At 39.8% G+C, this 17,620-nt stretch overlaps 1 long non-coding RNA gene across 5 annotated transcripts in view; it reads left to right on the forward strand.

Annotated features, from left to right (window-relative positions):
* The window catches only part of LOC105487889 (uncharacterized), a 550,215-nt gene that overhangs the window by 382,719 nt on the left and 149,876 nt on the right, over positions 1–17,620 (forward strand). For all 5 annotated transcript variants that reach the window (XR_011621439.1, XR_011621440.1, XR_011621438.1 and 2 more), the window contains one exon: positions 3,682–3,806. This is a non-coding gene — a long non-coding RNA (uncharacterized lncRNA). The remainder of the gene's footprint in view (positions 1–3,681; positions 3,807–17,620) is intronic.

Below are 17,620 nucleotides of genomic sequence, written 5' to 3' on the forward strand. Positions count from 1 at the left end.
GACTACAGGCGCCGCCACCTCGCCCGGCTAGTTTTTTGTATTTTTTAGTAGAGACGGGGTTTCACCATGTTCACCAGGTTGGTCTCGATCTCCTGACCTCGTGATCCACCCGTCTCGGCCTCCCAAAGTGCTGGGATTACAGGCTTGAGCCACCGCGCCCGGCGCAACTCCTTTCTTAAAGGGGGATTTGAGCGGCCTAGTTTCTTTTTTTTTTTTTTTCTTTTTTTTTTTTTTTTGAGACGGAGTCTTGCTCTGTCGCCCAGGCTGGAGTGCAGTGGCCGGATCTCAGCTCACTGCAAGCTCCGCCTCCCGGGTTCACGCCATTCTCCTGCCTCAGCCTCCCGAGTAGCTGGGACTACAGGCGCCCGCCACCTCGCCCGGCTATTTTTTTTTTTTGTATTTTTTAGTAGAGACGGGGTTTCACCGTGTTAGCCGGGATCGTCTCTCGATCTCCTGACCTCGTGATCCGCCCATCTCGGCCTCCCAAAGTGCTGGGATTACAGGCTTGAGCCACCGCGCCCGGCCTGAGCAGCCTAGTTTCAAGTCTACCACGTTCCCTTTAGCCAGAGCCCCAAAAATGTCTGCAGTCCCTCCAGTGCCACCTGACAGAAACAGAAGGCTAATGTAGAAATTAGCATGGAGATAGTGGCCTAAGCAAATTGTGACTAAAACATCTCACTTTACAGATTTCACAAAAGCATATGATCATGTGGACAAATTGCTAGGGCCCTTTCAGGGACTTATTAGGATCCCATGCAAGGGGCCCTGAAACTTAAGTTCACTAGCATCCACTAAACCTGGGAGTATAGTCAAAGTGTTACATCGCTCAAAGCAACCACCCCAGATGATTTCACAGAATAATTCCACCAAACCTTTAAGGACGAGGGTAATCCAATGCGACCTAAACTGTTCCAGAACGCAGAAGTATAAAGCAGTTTTTGAAATTCTCCTTTTTGAATTTAGCATAATATTGAAACCTAAACCATAAATAAAGAGAAAAAAAAAAGTAAATTGCAGAACAAACTAATTTACCTGTATTGATAACAAACAGAATCCAGAATGCATTAAATAAGTAATACTATAATCAAGGGGGTCTTAATCCCAGTGTATTGAAATGTTAGGGAATCCATCCATGTAATTCATCAGGGAAACATATCAAAAGAAAAAATTATATAATTATTTCTAAAGCTACTGAAAAGGTATTGGATAAAATTCAATAGTTCACTTTAATAAAACTTTAATAAAAAGATAAATGCTTATTTATATGACATACAACTATATGAATATATATTTTAAAGGTACCTTAATCTGAAAATCAACATCATGCCTAATGAAGAAACAATAGACTCATTAAATTCAATTTCAGCAGAATTTTTTGGGGGAATCTAGATAAGTTGAGTATAAAATTAATATGGAAATTAGGCAAGCAGAGAGAGTTAAAACAATGCTAGGAAAGAAGAACGATTAAGGGAATCTAGGTTTTCCATTTATTAAAACATGTTATACATCTACACTAATTAAAGCAATGTGGTATTGCTCTATGCATGCACAGACAGGTCAGTGAAATATACCAGAAAGAGCAGAATATAAACGCAAATATGTATGAGAACTTAATATATGAAAAAGGGATAAAACCAACTTCAAAAAGTGGAGTTGGGAAAATGGGGTAGCCATCTGAAAAAATATATATATCTTGCTGGCTCCTGACCTCACCCACACTTGAAAATAAGCTCCATATTTTTAAAAGATTCAATACAAATTGAAACCATAAAATACTAGAAGAAAATATGGAAGAATTTTTTTAAATTAATCTTGGAGAAAGGAAGTCATTTCCTAGAACACAAAACCAACATGAAACATAAATTTAACCACATAAATGTAAACATAGAATTCCACAAAGAAAAAAATAAGCATAAATTCAAAGACAAAGCACAAATTAGGGGCAAATATTTGCAACTCAGACTGCAAGTATAGAAATTATCTATTTAATAGAGAGAATCTACAAATCAACATAAAAGAGATAAAAACACCTAAAAGAAAAATAGGCAAAACAGTTTATAAAATAGGAAATACAAATGGTTTTTACACATATAAAAAGATGCTCAGCCTAATAATAAAAGAAATGCAAATTAGAACTACAATGAGGTATCACTTTTTGCCTATCGAATTGGTAAAGTTAAGAACATTTAATAACATTCTGTGCCAGCATGGTGTGTGGGGAAATAGAAACTCTCCCGTAATGGGAAAGTCATCGCACATCCTCCTTGGAGGGCAATTTGACAATATTGATTGACTTCACAAGTGTCTGTCTCCTGTAATCCAGCAATTCTACTTCTAGAAATTTATCCTCTTAATACAAAATGGTTAAATATCTGCATTTGTATATGGTCCAATGTAACACTTGAAAATGATCAAAGTAATGAGTGTGCCAAGAAATCATGCAATAGAAATAAGCAAAGTGTCCATCAATAGGGGATTAGATAAATATGTTATGACACATCCTTTCCGTGGAAGACCGTGCAGATACATTTTTTTAAATATTTTGATTTATACTGGTGTGAAATGATTCCATGTTGTATTATTTAATTAGCAAAATAGTATGCATAGTGTGATTTCATTTGAGTAAAATATAAAAAAGAATAACTTTATGTATATTTTCCTGTATATGCAAAATTTTTCCTTGCATGATACATAAAGAAATTATTATATTGGTTGCCTTTAGGAAGGAAATCTAGGTAGCTGGGGGCAGAGATGCAGAGATACTCCTCTAACTTTTGCAAAAACAAAAATTGCAAATAAAGAAATATGCTAAGACATGAACCTTGATAATATGAAAATTTGATTTTTGGTTATATAGACATAGAGTAGTTACACTGGATGCTAAGCATAGTTCTGAGTTTCAGGTGGCAGCAGAAAATAAAATGGACACATTCCCTGCCCTCTAGTGATGATATTCTAATAGGGGTAGAAAGACAGTACATGAAGAAGCTTATAAACATCAAGAAGTAACAAATGCCATGAATGGAAATAGAGAGGAAATATGCAGGGTGGTCAGAGAAGGTCTCTCTAGTAAGAAGGTAGAGCAAAAGCCTCAAGGAGGTTAGGGTTCTGATATAGTTTGGCTTTATGTCCCCAATCCAAATTGTGATCTCCATGTGTCGAGGGAAGGATCTGGTGGGAGGTAATTGGATCATGGTGATGGTTTCCCCTATGCTGTTCTTGTGATAGTGAGTTCTCATGAGATCTGATGGTTTAAAAGTGTGTGTCTTCCTTCACTCTCTCTCTTCTGCCACCTTGTGAAGAAGGTACTTGCTTCTCCTTCACCTTCTGGCATGATTATGTTTCCTGAGGCCTCCCCAGCCATGCAGAGCAGTGATTCAATTAAACCTCGTTTCTTTGTAAATGACCCAGTCTCAGGCATGTCTTTATAGCAGCGTGAGAATGGATTAACCCAGGTGCCATCAGAATCCATGTGGGGAAGATCCTTCCAGACAGAGAGAAAGCAAATGCTGAAACCCTGAAGCATGAGTCTCAGGAGTGTTTGAGAAACAGCAGAGACCAGTGGGGCTGGAGAGGGTAATGGGGATGATAGGAGCTCAGAGCAGAATGTTGATGGGGGGAAATCATGTTGGTCTCTAGGCCAGAGTAAGAATATTAAATTAATAGTCATCTCCACTCTAGTTTCAGCTCTTAACAAGGAACAAAGTTTGATGGAGAACAAAATGCAAAGATCACGAGGACCCAGAGCCCAGAAAGGAATATAGAGAGGGAATCCCTGGGAAGAGAAGAGGGCACAGCACTGAGAGGTAAGGGTTGAAAGGAATGAGCTTCGCTGTATCTTTTGAAAAGTGACTGGAGCACTTGAAGATGGTCAAGGAGCGCCTTAGACCAGGACTCAAATGTTTAAATGGCAGTTAAATGAACATGGAATTAGACCTACTATGTATATTCACACTGATATCAGTCCCTACATAATCAATTGGTTTTTATGTCATCTTTTCTAGAAGTAAAAATTTTTAACTAACAAGAGATCCTTGATGCTCACCTCCTCCAGATAAACACTGGGGATCTTTATTGATTTTGAGAGTCTCACTCAGCTGAACACATATTGTAAACCCTTTTATAGATCCTAAGTGTTTACTGGATAAGGACTAGGACCTTTTCAAGTATGTTATCAACAGTCTTATGAGAAGTCTTTCTGAAGTTTGCTAACTTGTAGCCATGGGTCTCTCCTATGCTGAACAATGAAATGTCTTATCTTCCCTACATATGTGTCTCGAGGCTCTGTCACTCCTGTGGAAAACAAGGCAACTATTGGAGGGATATTGGATTAAACTCAGGTATAAAATGAAACTTCTAAAATTTTTCATTAAGGAATTACACTGTGGTGCGCATTAGCCCCTGGGATCACTCTTCTTCTTCAGTGCAATTCTTATAAACAGCAAAGACTTCTTTTTTCAAATGGGTGAAGTTTATAGGAGAATAAATTGACTCAGTGAAAGATTAAACTTTCTGATATAACACTTGAACAATGGGACATGATGCTTTGAAAAGTAGAGACTATTCAAAAAGAATGCAATGACCACTTTCCAGAGATGTTAAAGAAGGAATTCAGGAGTAGGTGGGATTTTGGATGAAATACTTTTAGGTTTCTTCCAACTCTGAGCTGCTATGAATGTGTCATTCTAAAATTCTACCTTTGCTTTTGCATTTCTGTATTTAGTATTTTGTCAGATCTCTCTGGATCTTACTCAGGGAGACAGAACTAACTAAAAATTTCACTCTTGATGGGATGGTCTGCTGAATTACAGGCAGGTTATCTCTCCAGGCTCTTCCAAGCTAGTATAGCTAGAATAAGAATCTGGATTCCAGACAAAGGAGAATACAACAGAGCGTCTTAGACTGAGCTTGCCAGAAGCAAGGCCTGAGATAAGCAAGCATTCCTAGGAGACAGTGGTAAGAGAGGCAGGAAGCAGGACAGGAAATGGGCAGAAGTCAAGCCAGAGTCCCAGACTCAATCTGATCCCACAGGGACCTCTGGAGTGTAAACTACATTTCAGAGTTTACCCCAACTTAAGGCAAGGATACTGGGCTTCCATATTCCCACATCAGTCGGTCATTGACTAAGATAATTAACACATAGGCTTTCTGTGCTCATGGGGAAGAAGGCTTCAGTAACATAAGAGAAGACCCAACAAAGAGAGCTGCAGAAGCAAAAACACACAACATTCTGGGGAAGGACTCACGGTAAAGTGGTAAAGTTAAAAAGGATCCAAGGTTACCTGAGCAGAATGCTAACAGTGTCCCCCTCAAAAGTCATAGCAAATAATACACACAGCAACTTCACATCCAAGTCCTAAGACTTCTAACCATAAAAATGGTTAGAAACAAATGTATCAAAAGCAAGTTCAGATACTGAGTGCAAAATAGGTGCAAGTAGTTCCTTCAGGGTTGCAGAAGTTAATTTTGTGAGAGTGATGGAAGTTTAAATTGATGTAGTGTATTAGCCAGGATTCTGCAGAAAAACAGAACCAGTAAGGTATATGCATATTTTATATATATATATATACACACACACATATATAATACATATATTACATATGAGTATGTATTATGTAATATGTACATACATATATACATATGTATATTAGACATGTAATATATATCTTTTAATGTATTGTATATGTGGAGAGAGAGAAAGAGATTTATTTTAAGGACTTGGCTCATGTGATTGTGGGGGCTGGCAAATCCCAAATTTGTAGAGGAAGCTGGCAGCTGAAAACACAGGAAGGAATTGATGTTGCAGTCTTGAGGCAGAATTTCTTCTCTGGAAAACTTTAGTTTTTGCTCTTAAAGCCTTCAACTGATTGGATTAGACTCAGCTACATTATCTTTACTTAAGATCAATGATTGTAGATGTTAACCACATCTACCATGTACCTTCAAGGCAAGCATCTAGATTAGTGTGAAGATGACACAGAATATTAACCATCAAATAGAATATTCTGCATATCACTGGGGGTCTTTCTAAAAGTAAAATAAATTTTGTGGATCTGAGCAATACATGCTAGAGTCAGGGAATGTCTTTCAGCCAAGTTTTCTGGTTCCCAACTACTCATATTCTTGTGTAGACCCAGGATCCTAACTTACTCATCTGCTAACCCACACTTGGGTTACGAATCTCATCACAAAGCTTGGCTTCAAGCATGACATTTAATAAATGAACCACCTGATGTTATGTTTAAGTTATGGAGTAAAGAACAAATTTATTAATGAGAACCCTGTTTAGAGTTCTTTTGGAATGAATAATCATCTCTTGACTCCAGGAAGACCTTGTGCCCATCTGTAAATTGTCATGATGTGAAAACATTGACTGAGAGGGAGGCTGCTGGGGAATAGAACCTGCAAATCACGGGGACTTGTGAGCATTGTCTTCTTTTCCTTACTGCCTGTCAGGCATTGCTATGATGAATAACACACAAGTGATGGCTATAGTTGACAATAGAAAGTAAGCTCTGACTTTAGGTTGATGGCTCTCCATTTTTTCCACCCAACACGGTTGAAGGATATAACTTCCTCCCATTAGCAACAGAGACCCTTTACAGAAGTAATGAAGGAAATATCACCCACTGAATCTTGGTGTAGAGGGAAAAAGGGAGTTACACAGCACAGTTCTGCTCTGTCTCTTCAGTGTATACTTCTATTGAGAATCATCCTTCCCAATAAGAAAATTGTGCTTTGCAATTTCCATATATGTGTTTTGAGTAGAATTGAATCTGGTAGAACTTCTATTTAAGATTGGACAGGTAGGCAAGATAAGCTTTAAGATTCCTTTCGTTGACTCAGTAACACAAGCCCTGTGATGTAAATTACAAACGGTATTCTCATTAGTGAATTTGTTCTTAGAAATCTAGAGTCAAATAGTAGCTTCTATAAGACTCTATATAGTTTATCAATGGCCACAATAATGCTGCATGACAACCAGATATTCTCTGTGGCAAATAACAGTAAACAAATTTCTGGTTTTTGAGTTTTCAGAGTTCAGCTGATCTGAACTGGGCTTAGCTGATTTTGGCTGGGTTTGCTCTCATGTCTACAGACAGTTGCAGGTCAACTAGATGCCTCTGCTGATCTTGGCTGGGCTCACTCTGAGTTCCAGAGTTGGATGGCTGTTGGCTCGTCTTGGTTGGCCCCATCTGAGATAAGTGAGGCAACTCAGTTCTGCTCCATGTGTCTCCTCCTCTAGTGGGCTAGCCCAAGTATGTTCTCGTGGCAGTTGCCTAAGTTCAAGAAGATTTCCTAAGGCTTAAGCTCAAAACTGCGCCTGGTCACTTCTGCTGCTTTCTGTTGGCCTTAGCAAGTCACAATGCCAACCATACTCAATTTTGGGCAAAATAGACTTTATCTTTCTTTAATGAGAAGGACTACAAAATTATGTGGCAAAGGGATTGATTTACATTGAGGGATGAGAAAAGGAGCCATTATTACAATCAGTCAACCATGGATTCTAAGTTATTAGCATGAAATCAAATTCTAGTAACCATATCTCACTGTCTACTCATATCAACTGGCTGTCATCCCTAGTAATATGTCAGAAATGAAATATCAGGAATGATTTTTCTTTGTTCTGAGAATCTGACATTTCAAGGGGTACTCTAACAGCTAGTGTTGGCCCAAACTCAGCTGACCCCCTGCAATATTGAGCATAAGACTGAAATACACAAAGGCTTCCCCTCCCTTCCCCTCCCCTCCCCTTCCTTCTCCTCTCCTCTCCTCTCCTCTCCTCTTGTGTTCTTTGCTTCGAGGTCATAGGATATCCTGCCTCAGTGTATTCTCTCATTACTTATATGTTATTAATATCATATTATAATTACTAGGATAATCTCCACGCTTTGCAATTGCCTGGTACTCCATAACTGCTCAATAAATATAGGCTATTATCATTATAGTACAGGTATTCAGAATAAGGTGTTGTATTTTGGAACAGATCCAAAGTTTCTTGGTTAGTAAACTATAAAAAATGGCCTCATTATAAGCCCACCTGATCCATTAAGAATGATCTCCCGGGACAATCATCTAAAATGCCAGAATAGGTGGTCCACCATAAGAGTAACCTATGAGGAACATGAGTCCAACATTCAGTCTTTTAGCAGTGAGATCTATGCCATGCATTTGTTAATGTTCATTTTATTCATTGTAGCTCCATACACTTGTTGTACAATGTAATTTTCTCATGGAACTCCATTAAAGGTGGGAAGAGGGTATATTAAACAAAACAAGAACCCCTAATTTTTTTAGCCATCAGGCATTAATTTATCAATGCTCACATACATAATTAATGGTCTCACACAGCTTGTGACAGCTGGTTTGTTGCAGCCAAAACCCAACCTTACTAAGTTAAGATTTGGAGGTGTGCCACAAGAGCCTAGTTAAACCTGTCATGAACTCCTCATTTGATATTTTAATAGGCTTTCCTGGCATGGGACCCAATTGCCTGGGCTTACTCCCGTCTCAGTCTAAAAGGTGTGAGTTCAGCTTCATCACTCTACATATCCTCATCTTGTCTCAAACACTTGGAGAACAGGGCTTTGAAAAGGTCAAATCAACATAGAAGAGAAGTTTATGCAAAAGCTTAAATAAAAACAAGATGAAAGTGCATACAGACAACATTTAGTACTGGCAGCCCATAAAACAAACCCATGTTGCTAACTTGTCCAAATATCAACAAGTCCATTTCCCAAAACATACTGAAGAATAAAGGATTTGAAATGACAATTCAGGGTACAGTTGTTGTCATCTCACAGTCTGTAAGTTTGGCAGTAGTGATCTACAAAAAACTGTAGAGACTTCTAATATATTAAACCTCTTCTCTATGTTGTATCCCATATCAATTATTTCATCTGTTTCTTGCAAATATTCGTTTGCAAAGTTGTGATTTTGCAAGGGTGTGACCGATCCAAGGACACATGGTTGATGACAGGCAGAGCCAGACTTAGAAGTTGAGTGCCTAATTCCAAGGCAAGTCTTTGCCACACTATGCGGATGAGTAATTTAGCTTACACGAGGTATTTAGAATCTAATAGGTTCTTTATGTTCATGTTGATGGCAACTGGTACTTCAAACACATATCTACATAAGTATTATTCCTTTATTACATACTGTCAGATGGGGGAAGTCAGGGTACAAATTCACCAGTGACTTCTCTCTGAGATCAGCTGCTCTGTGGGCTCCTTTTGGATAAGGAAACAAGCCAGGCAGAGGTAGTCTTTCAAATTCCTCCAAGTGCCTCATCCAGTACTTCTTATTTGCCAGCAACTATATGAGGCACTTTTTGTAGGGGACCCTACTTCCATCTTCGCAGCAACACTTGGAGGTAATTATTGGTACCCTAATATTACATATTTTGAAGTTGAGACTCAGAGATGTGAAGTCACTTGTTCTGTTCTAGCACTGAACTCAGTTCTGTCTGACCCTGAAGCCCATGCTGTTTTGATTTTGTTCATTTTCTACTAATTTCTTATGTGGCTAAGATGCACGTCATGATCTTGCCTATTTATTAAGAAAAGACACCTAGAACCAACATCAGAGAGTGAGTCTCTTTTATCAGAAACAAATTTCCTGGCAATTGTGGAATTAGCCAGAAAGGGTTCAGGTTGCCTGAGTTGGGACTGTGGAAATTTGGTTTGTTGTCGGGACTACAGGTGGGGAGTGAGGGAGGTAGGGAGGAAGGGGAGCTTAATGAAGAGGGTACTGGGAAGCCTCATCACCCGTCTATGAAGAATTATGATCTAGCTCTTAGCTTCCAGGGAACAGAGGTTCTAAATGGCCATGCTTTCAGTTTCCAAACTCAGGAAGTGGTGGACAAAGTGAGACCAGAGTTAATGATTTCACACCTGTAGCAATCAGTTCCCCACCCATCCCTTGCCCTCAAATCATCTCAGGTTGTCAATACCTGATAGCAAGTTCCATTATTTTACCCATATCTAGGCGCTCTGAGCCAGGGACTACTTCAAATATACATCACTCACGACTTAGCAAATCCTATACTGAAGGCATGTTGGAACTGCCTATGGTGGTATAAATGCTCTGAGATTGTAGCAGAGACTATGGGTACCTGGATAGGTTTGGTATAATCGGTTTATTCAGAGCAGAAAATCAAGTAGAAGCCAAGGAACTAGAGCTCCACCCTTGGAACTTTGGGGAAGGGGATCCTGGTTGGCAAGAGAGAGCTAGACAGTCTGTGGGGAGCACAGTTAACTGGATGGCATCTTGGCCAAGTCTCTGTTCTCAGTGGGACCTTAAATTTGGGCCAGGCATCAGCCTTTGTGTAAATTAGGAAAAAGGAACTTTTCTGGATGAATAATAGTGAAATGTGGTCCTTCCTCTCCTCTAGGTAAATGTCAGCCTAAGTCATGTCTCACATGCAGCGGGGGATTTTGGCCCTGACTCACTCCCTAAGACGGGCATATTTTGTCAGTGAATAAACTGCGTCACTGTACGTGGTAACTGTGCCTGGATAGGAATAGGGAATGGAATCAGAATCCTTTTATATTATCAGATAATGATATAATAATGGTAGTAGGCTGGGCACGGTGGCTCACGTCTGTAATCCCAGCACTTTGGGAGGCCAAGGCGGGCAGATTGCCTGAGTTCAGGAGTTTGAGACCAGCCTGGGCAACATGGTGAAACACCATCTCTACTAAAAACACAAAAAATTAGCTGGGCGTGGCAGCACCTGCCTGTAGTCCCAGCTACTCAGGAGGCTAAGGCAGAAGAATTGCTTGAACCTGGGAGGTGGAGGTTGTAGTGAGCCGAGATCGTGCCACTGCATTCCAGCCTGGGCGACAGATCGAGACTCCGTTTCAAATAATAATAATAATAGTAGTAATAATAATAATAATATGGTAGTAAAGTTTAAGTCTTTATAAGGATCAAAGAGAGAATCTAATCTGATCTAACCTAAAATATAGTATAATAACGCCTGGTACGTAACAAGTGCTGGACCAAAGTTTGTTAGATAAATAAATCCCAAAGTGGGTAAGTTTTCTAGCTTCCTTCTGAATAGTGGTTATAGAACCATAAAAATAGTTTTCCATTTTCATGTTCATGACTACTGAGGGTTCACTCTTTAGGGTACAAAGGTTTTCTATATAACTCAAGAGTTCTTCCACTGCTGTTAAGTTTTTTCATCATTTCTTGGTCCATCATCTAATCACTTTTCCTTTTCCTACTGACCTTACAATTTTATAAATTCATGACCGTTTAGACTTCAGATGCCCATGTGCAACATCATCTAATGAAAGTCTCTCTTTAAGACTTCTTTATCGGGAGATAAGGAGACAAGGAAAAAGTGTCTTATGGTGTGATGTTGATGAACAAATGCTCATCTTTTCAAATGCTTTACACCTAAATATCTGAGTACTGTTGTCACATGCCATTAGCAATGACCATCGTTTTCATTGTGTCATCAGCCTCCTAAGTGATCCTGGTTCCACTTCATGCAGTGATTTGCACGTGCTCCATGCTGTCTTCCTCTGCATCCAGCAAGCTCATCAGACCCCTTCCCTATACTACATCTTCTGTGGTTCTTACCCAAACTATTGCAATAGCCTCCTAACAGATCTTTTGCCACCAAATCATATGTCTCTAATTTATCTTCCAAACTGCCAGAAGGAATTTCTTAAATTAAAATATTATCATAAAATTATGGAATGTCTCTCATGGCCTTAGGGGGATCAAGACACTCTTTACTTAATAAGGTACTTGAAGTTCCTCCCTGTTTGGCCCTGTCTAACTTCACAAGCTCATCACTAGCTGCTTCCCCCAACAGTCCACACCAAGCCTGATGAACATTATACAGTTCTTTTCACTGTTTCAAGCCTCCGTGTCTTGCCTATTAAAAAAAAAATTCATCGAGCATGTCCATCCTTCTCCTGCCCAAATAGTAATCTATTCATCCTTCAAGAAAAGATGCAAGTGTTTCTGCTGGTTGATGATTTTTTTTCAGCCCTTCTACTGCACCTAATCCCATTCTTACTATCTCTGTTAAAGATGATATTTATTCCCTGAGTTGCCATTATGTATGTATTTATTTCTTTACCCTATTATAATTGAGTTCATGGTGAGCAGAGGGCTGTGGAATATTTTCTTATTTATCCCTCCAGATCAACTCTCCACACTTTTCAACCCTGATCTGTGTCTAGGACTGTGTATAGACTATGTCCGTAAGCTCTTTTTCTCCAGGCTTCCTGGAGATTTCAGTCAATGGGAGACACTGGGTGGAAATCTGAAGGAGGAAAGAAGTTTAGGTTGGAGCGTTTTTACCAGAGCTCTCAATCCCCCACTCCTAACTGGATTGTGCATTGGCTGTATTTGTGTTTCCCTACCAGAGGCCACAGCCTCCACGCAGTAGTTGGGCCTACTGTCTCTGAGATCCAGGAATCACTGACTCCACTCATGTTCAGGGCTAGGGTTGCTAACAGCGCCCCGTTATTGCTGGCACCAGGATAAAGCACCATCCTGTGCTATCGTTTACACTTCTGAAAATGGTTGTTTCATCAAAGTCTTTTGAATTAGGAAGAATATGTAGGCCATCTGTTTCCTGCCAGGCACCTGATAGAGACATGGACCATGCCACTTTTATCTTGGTATATCTTGAGTGGTATCACAAATCCTGAACACCTGGCAATTGCACTGCACAGTGGTTAAGAGCTCAGGCTTTGGAGCCAGACAAAATTGGTTCTTATCCCAGCTCCACTATTGTGCAATCATGGGTCAGTTACTCTAAGTTTCTGTTTCCTCAAGATACAATCAAAGTAATAATAATAATAATGCTTATTCACAGATTTCTGAGGATTAAATGGGAACATGAAGACAGATTATTTATCATTGGGCTGGATGTAGTAAAGAATTTGACCTTGCCCAAAAAGAGCTCTGCACCTTCTCCAAAATTCCTGGGAGGTAACCTCTAAACTCTTAAAATTTCTGGTGTGATACGAATATCTTTGAAATTCACAGTTGCCCTTGGATCACACTTGATAATTCACTATGCTAGAAAATGACTCGTGGTAGGCCCCTCAAGCCACAGAATATCAGCCTGACCTCCATGAAGGGGGTGATTGGAGCCTGAGTTCAACCACATGGGTAATCAACTAACCATGCCCAAGTAGTACAGTGCCAATAAAAGCTCTAGACCCCATGACTCAGGTGAACTTTCCAGGTTACAGTAAGATGTGTGTATTGTCACACATCAATGCTGGGAGGATAATGCACCCTGAGCACAGGAGGAATTTCACATTCAGAACACTCCCAGATTCTGTCCCATGCATCTCTTCCCTTGTCTGATTTTAATGTATCCTTTCCTTGTAATAAACTATAACAGAACACAATAGCTTTTAGTGAGTTCAGGGAGTTCTTCCAGCAAACTCTCCAACCTGAGGGTAATTTGGGGATATCCCCAAACTTGCAATTGGCGTTAGACACCTTGAGCAGACCTGGCAGTCTGAGGACTATGTCCGCAAATCTTATACATTGGCTGACTCTGGGGAGCATGGTATGTGGTGATCGCCCAATAAATTTTCCTACTGAATGTTGATTTAAGAAGAAAATAGAAGAATGATAGTGGGCAGTCAGCACGCATACCCACTTTCACAGTCTGGGGATCCCTGGTTGTGTCTGTGAGTCCCCTATACCATAAATCTGCTTTCAAGTTTTACTAACTTTATCAACGTTCCCTTTTGAGCCAGACTATCATATTTGATTTAGGTCCAAGTGGCACTGTTTTGGTTACAAGCTTAGAAAGCTGAAATGCAGTAAAAATAAAAAAGGTTAAAACTTCCAAATTGCAAGTTAAGAGAGATTTTTTTATTCCAGAATGTTTATTTTAAACATTGTTTTAATAGAAATCAGTTGAATCCCACATACCAACAAGATGATCCTCTGAGACAGATTGACTCCACCATGTCAGAATGATTTTGGCAGGCTACGGAGTTCTTAATTTTTACTGTGTGAGAGGCCGTGCCTCAGTCACACCTCCACTGCAGAAATTCTCATTCTGGGGCCACAAAGGGTGGCCAAGTATCCTGGTTTGCCTGGGACTGAAGAAGTTTCCAGGATATGGGACTTTTAGTTTTATCTTTATCTTTTTTTTTCTTTTTAAATTTTTTAATTTCAATAGGTTTTTGGGGAACAGGTGGTGCTGGGTTACATGAATTACTTCTTTAGTCTTAATTTCTGAGATTTTGGTGTACCCATCACCCAAGCAGTATACACTGTACCTAATGTGTAGTCTCTTATCCCTCCCCAGCCCCCACCCTTTCCCACAAATCCCCAAAGTCCAATGTGTCATTCTTATGCTTTTGCGTCCTCATAGCTTAGCTCCTACATATCAGTGAGAACATAGGACATTTGATTTTCCATTCCTGAGTAACTTCACTTAGCATAATGGTCTCCAAGTCTATCCAGGTTGCTGTGAATGCCATTATTGCATTCCTTTTTATGACTGAATAATATTCCATGTTATATATATATATATATACATACACACCACATTTTCTTTATCCACTTGTTGATTGATGGGAATTTGGGCTGGTTCTATATTTTTGCAATTGCAAATTGTGCTGCTATAAACATGCATGTGTAAGTTCTTTTTTTTTTTTTTTTGTATAATGAGTTATTTTCCTCTGAGTGGATACCTAGTAGTGGGACTGCTGGATCAAATGGTAGTTCTACTTTTAGTTCTTTAAGGAATCTCTACACTGTTTTCCATAGTGGTTGTACTATTTTACATTCCCACCAACAGTGGAAAAGTGTTCCCTTTTCACTGCATCCACACCAACATCTATTATTTTTTGATTTTTTAATTATGGCCATTCTTGCAGGAGTGAGATGATATCGCATTGTGGTTTTGATTTGTATTTCTGTGATACTTAGTGATATTGAGCATTTTTCCATAAGCCTGTTGGCCATTTGTATATCTTCTTCTGAGAATTGTCTACTCTTGTCCTTTGCTCACTTTTTGATGGGATTGTTTGATTTTTTCTTGCTGATTTGTTTGAGTTCTTTGTAGATTCTGGATATTAGTCCTTTGTTGGATGTATAGATTATGAGGATTTTTTCCCACTCTGTGGGTTGTCTGTTAACTCTGCTGCTTATTTCTCTTCCTGTGCAGAAGCTTTTTTGTTTAAGTCCCATCTATTTCTCTTTGTTTTCATTGCATTTGCTTTTGTGATTTTGGTCATGAAGTTTTTGCTTAGGCCAATGTATAGGAGAGTTTTTCTGATGTTATCTTCTAGAATCTTTATGGTTTCAGGCCTTAGATTTAAGTCTTTAATCCATCTTGAGTTGATTTCTTTATAAGGTGGGAGACTTTTAGTTTTAAAACTGTTACTTAAGGCTTTCCTGGGATGCAGGACTTTCCATGCTAAAACTGGGAAAGTTCCAGGCAAACTGTGATGAATTGGTTAGCCTAGGACCATGGGACCCCCACCCTCTGACCCCAGTAATTTAGTGTAGGCAGTGCTCCTAAGAGTATCCAATTTCTGGACTGAGAGTTGCCTTTGAGATGGTTTGGTTTGAAAACTGCATTTGACTGGGAAAACCAGGTCTAATGAGGCCAATTACATCTTCTCTCTGAGGGAATTAGAACTTAATTTGGAGAGAGTTGGCCAACTGCTGGCAAGATGAAAGATGACAAAAGACACACAGAGAGAAGACACCCAGAGGTAAACCAAGTCACAATAATGGAGATCCAGGGGGTGATCCATGAACTCCTCTGATGGCGAGACATGGTGGAGCCAAAACATCTTTGGATTCTGCAAGGCCTGTTTGTTCCTGTGTCCACGAAGTTCATTGTCTTTTCATGGTGCCGGGCTAAACAGTTGTAATTCCTGCTTTTTTATCTCCCCGTGCTCCCTTTTCATAAGCCTTTCATTTCTCAAGTTAAACTGAGCAAACTCTGTTCTAAAACAGAAGGCTAAGTAGAACATCTACGTTGAACATTATGATGATTTGGGATGGGGGATAAAAGAGTAATTAGAGAAAATAATAGAGAAAGTAAATTTAAAGTTGACACCATGTCAGGCATTCTGTCTTTGAGTGAGTTTCTTTGGTTTTTATTTTGGGGAAGACATAGATGTATATACTTATGGGGGACATGAGATTTTTTGATACAGACATGCAATATATAATAATCACATCAGGGTAAGTGGAGCATTGAGTGAGTTTTTCTGGCTCAATAAGAAGAACAAGGGTATAAGAATGTATTTAGTGCCTACTATGTGTTGGGCACTTCACATAGTTTATTGCATTTCGTTTAGTCTTCTTAACAAGATTATGAGGTACATTGATTGTCTCATCCATATGAAAAAGCTTCATAGAGGTTGAACAACTTGACCTTGGCTCTCCATAAGAGGAATTTCAATTCCAGTTGGTATCATTGCAAAGACATTAGATGCTGATGCTTCTTATTGCATATGGGAATTAATTGAGTGACTCTGGACACCAACAGGGGTCTGTGGCAATGGTTGAAGTATCCTTTTGGAACTTGGGACACATATAGTGGATAGCAGAGTCCATGGTCCATCTGCTCACTGCCAGAACATTTTGCTTGCAGCCTTCTCTGTCTCTTTCCATACATTACTGACCCTGTGCCCACTTGTCATGCAGTTACTTTCTTCTCTGTCTCTTTCCATACATTACTGACCCTGTGCCCACTTGTCATGCAGTTACTTTCTTCTCTGTCTCTTTCCATACATTACTGACCCTGTGCCCACTTGTCATGCAGTTACTTTCTTCTCTGTCTCTTTCCATACATTACTGACCCTGTGCCCGCTTGTCATGCAGTTACTTTCTTTAAATTTTCAGGATACTTTCACAAATGGAGCTGATATGGTTTGACTGTGTCCTCCTCCCAGATTTCATCTTGAATTGTAACCCCCATAATCCCCACTTGTCATGGGAGGGACCCAGTGGGAGGTGATTGGGTAATGGGGGCAGTTTCCCCTATGCTGTTCTCGTGATTGTGAATGAGTTCTCATAAGATCTGATGGTTTTATAAGGCTGTTTTCCCTTCTTTTGCTAGCTCTCTCTTTCCTGCCACCATGTGAAGAAGGACCTTGCTTCCCCTTCACCTTCCACCATGGCTGTAAGCTTCCTGAGGCATCCCCAGCCATGTGGAGCTGTGAGTCCATCAAACCTCTTTTCTTTTTGAATTACCCAGTCTTGGACAGTTCTTTGTAGCAGAATGAAAACAAACTAATACAAGAGTGATAGTTGATTGACTAAGAAGTGTAGACTCAGAAAATGAAACAACTTGCCCAAAGCCACACAGTGAGATTCTGCCAGATTCATGGCAAGAATACCAGGAAATGAAGGGGAAGGTAGAAGGAGGTTCCCAGAAGAGCAAAGGGCTTAACGGGCACATAGAGTTGGAATAGAATAGGAACATCTAAGCCCAGTTGCCCATTAGCTGGCCGTGTGACTCACAGGCTGCTCGCTGTCCTTCTTTAGGCCCCTGTTGCCCCTTTCACCCATATGGAACTTGTTTCAGTAACAGGCACAAAATGGAGTCATTCACTATGCGCCTTGGCACTCACTGCAGTCTGAAGGTCTCCTTCCCTCT

Source organism: Macaca nemestrina, chromosome 3 (assembly GCF_043159975.1).
Source record: "Macaca nemestrina isolate mMacNem1 chromosome 3, mMacNem.hap1, whole genome shotgun sequence".
Classification (NCBI taxonomy): domain Eukaryota; kingdom Metazoa; phylum Chordata; class Mammalia; order Primates; family Cercopithecidae; genus Macaca; species Macaca nemestrina.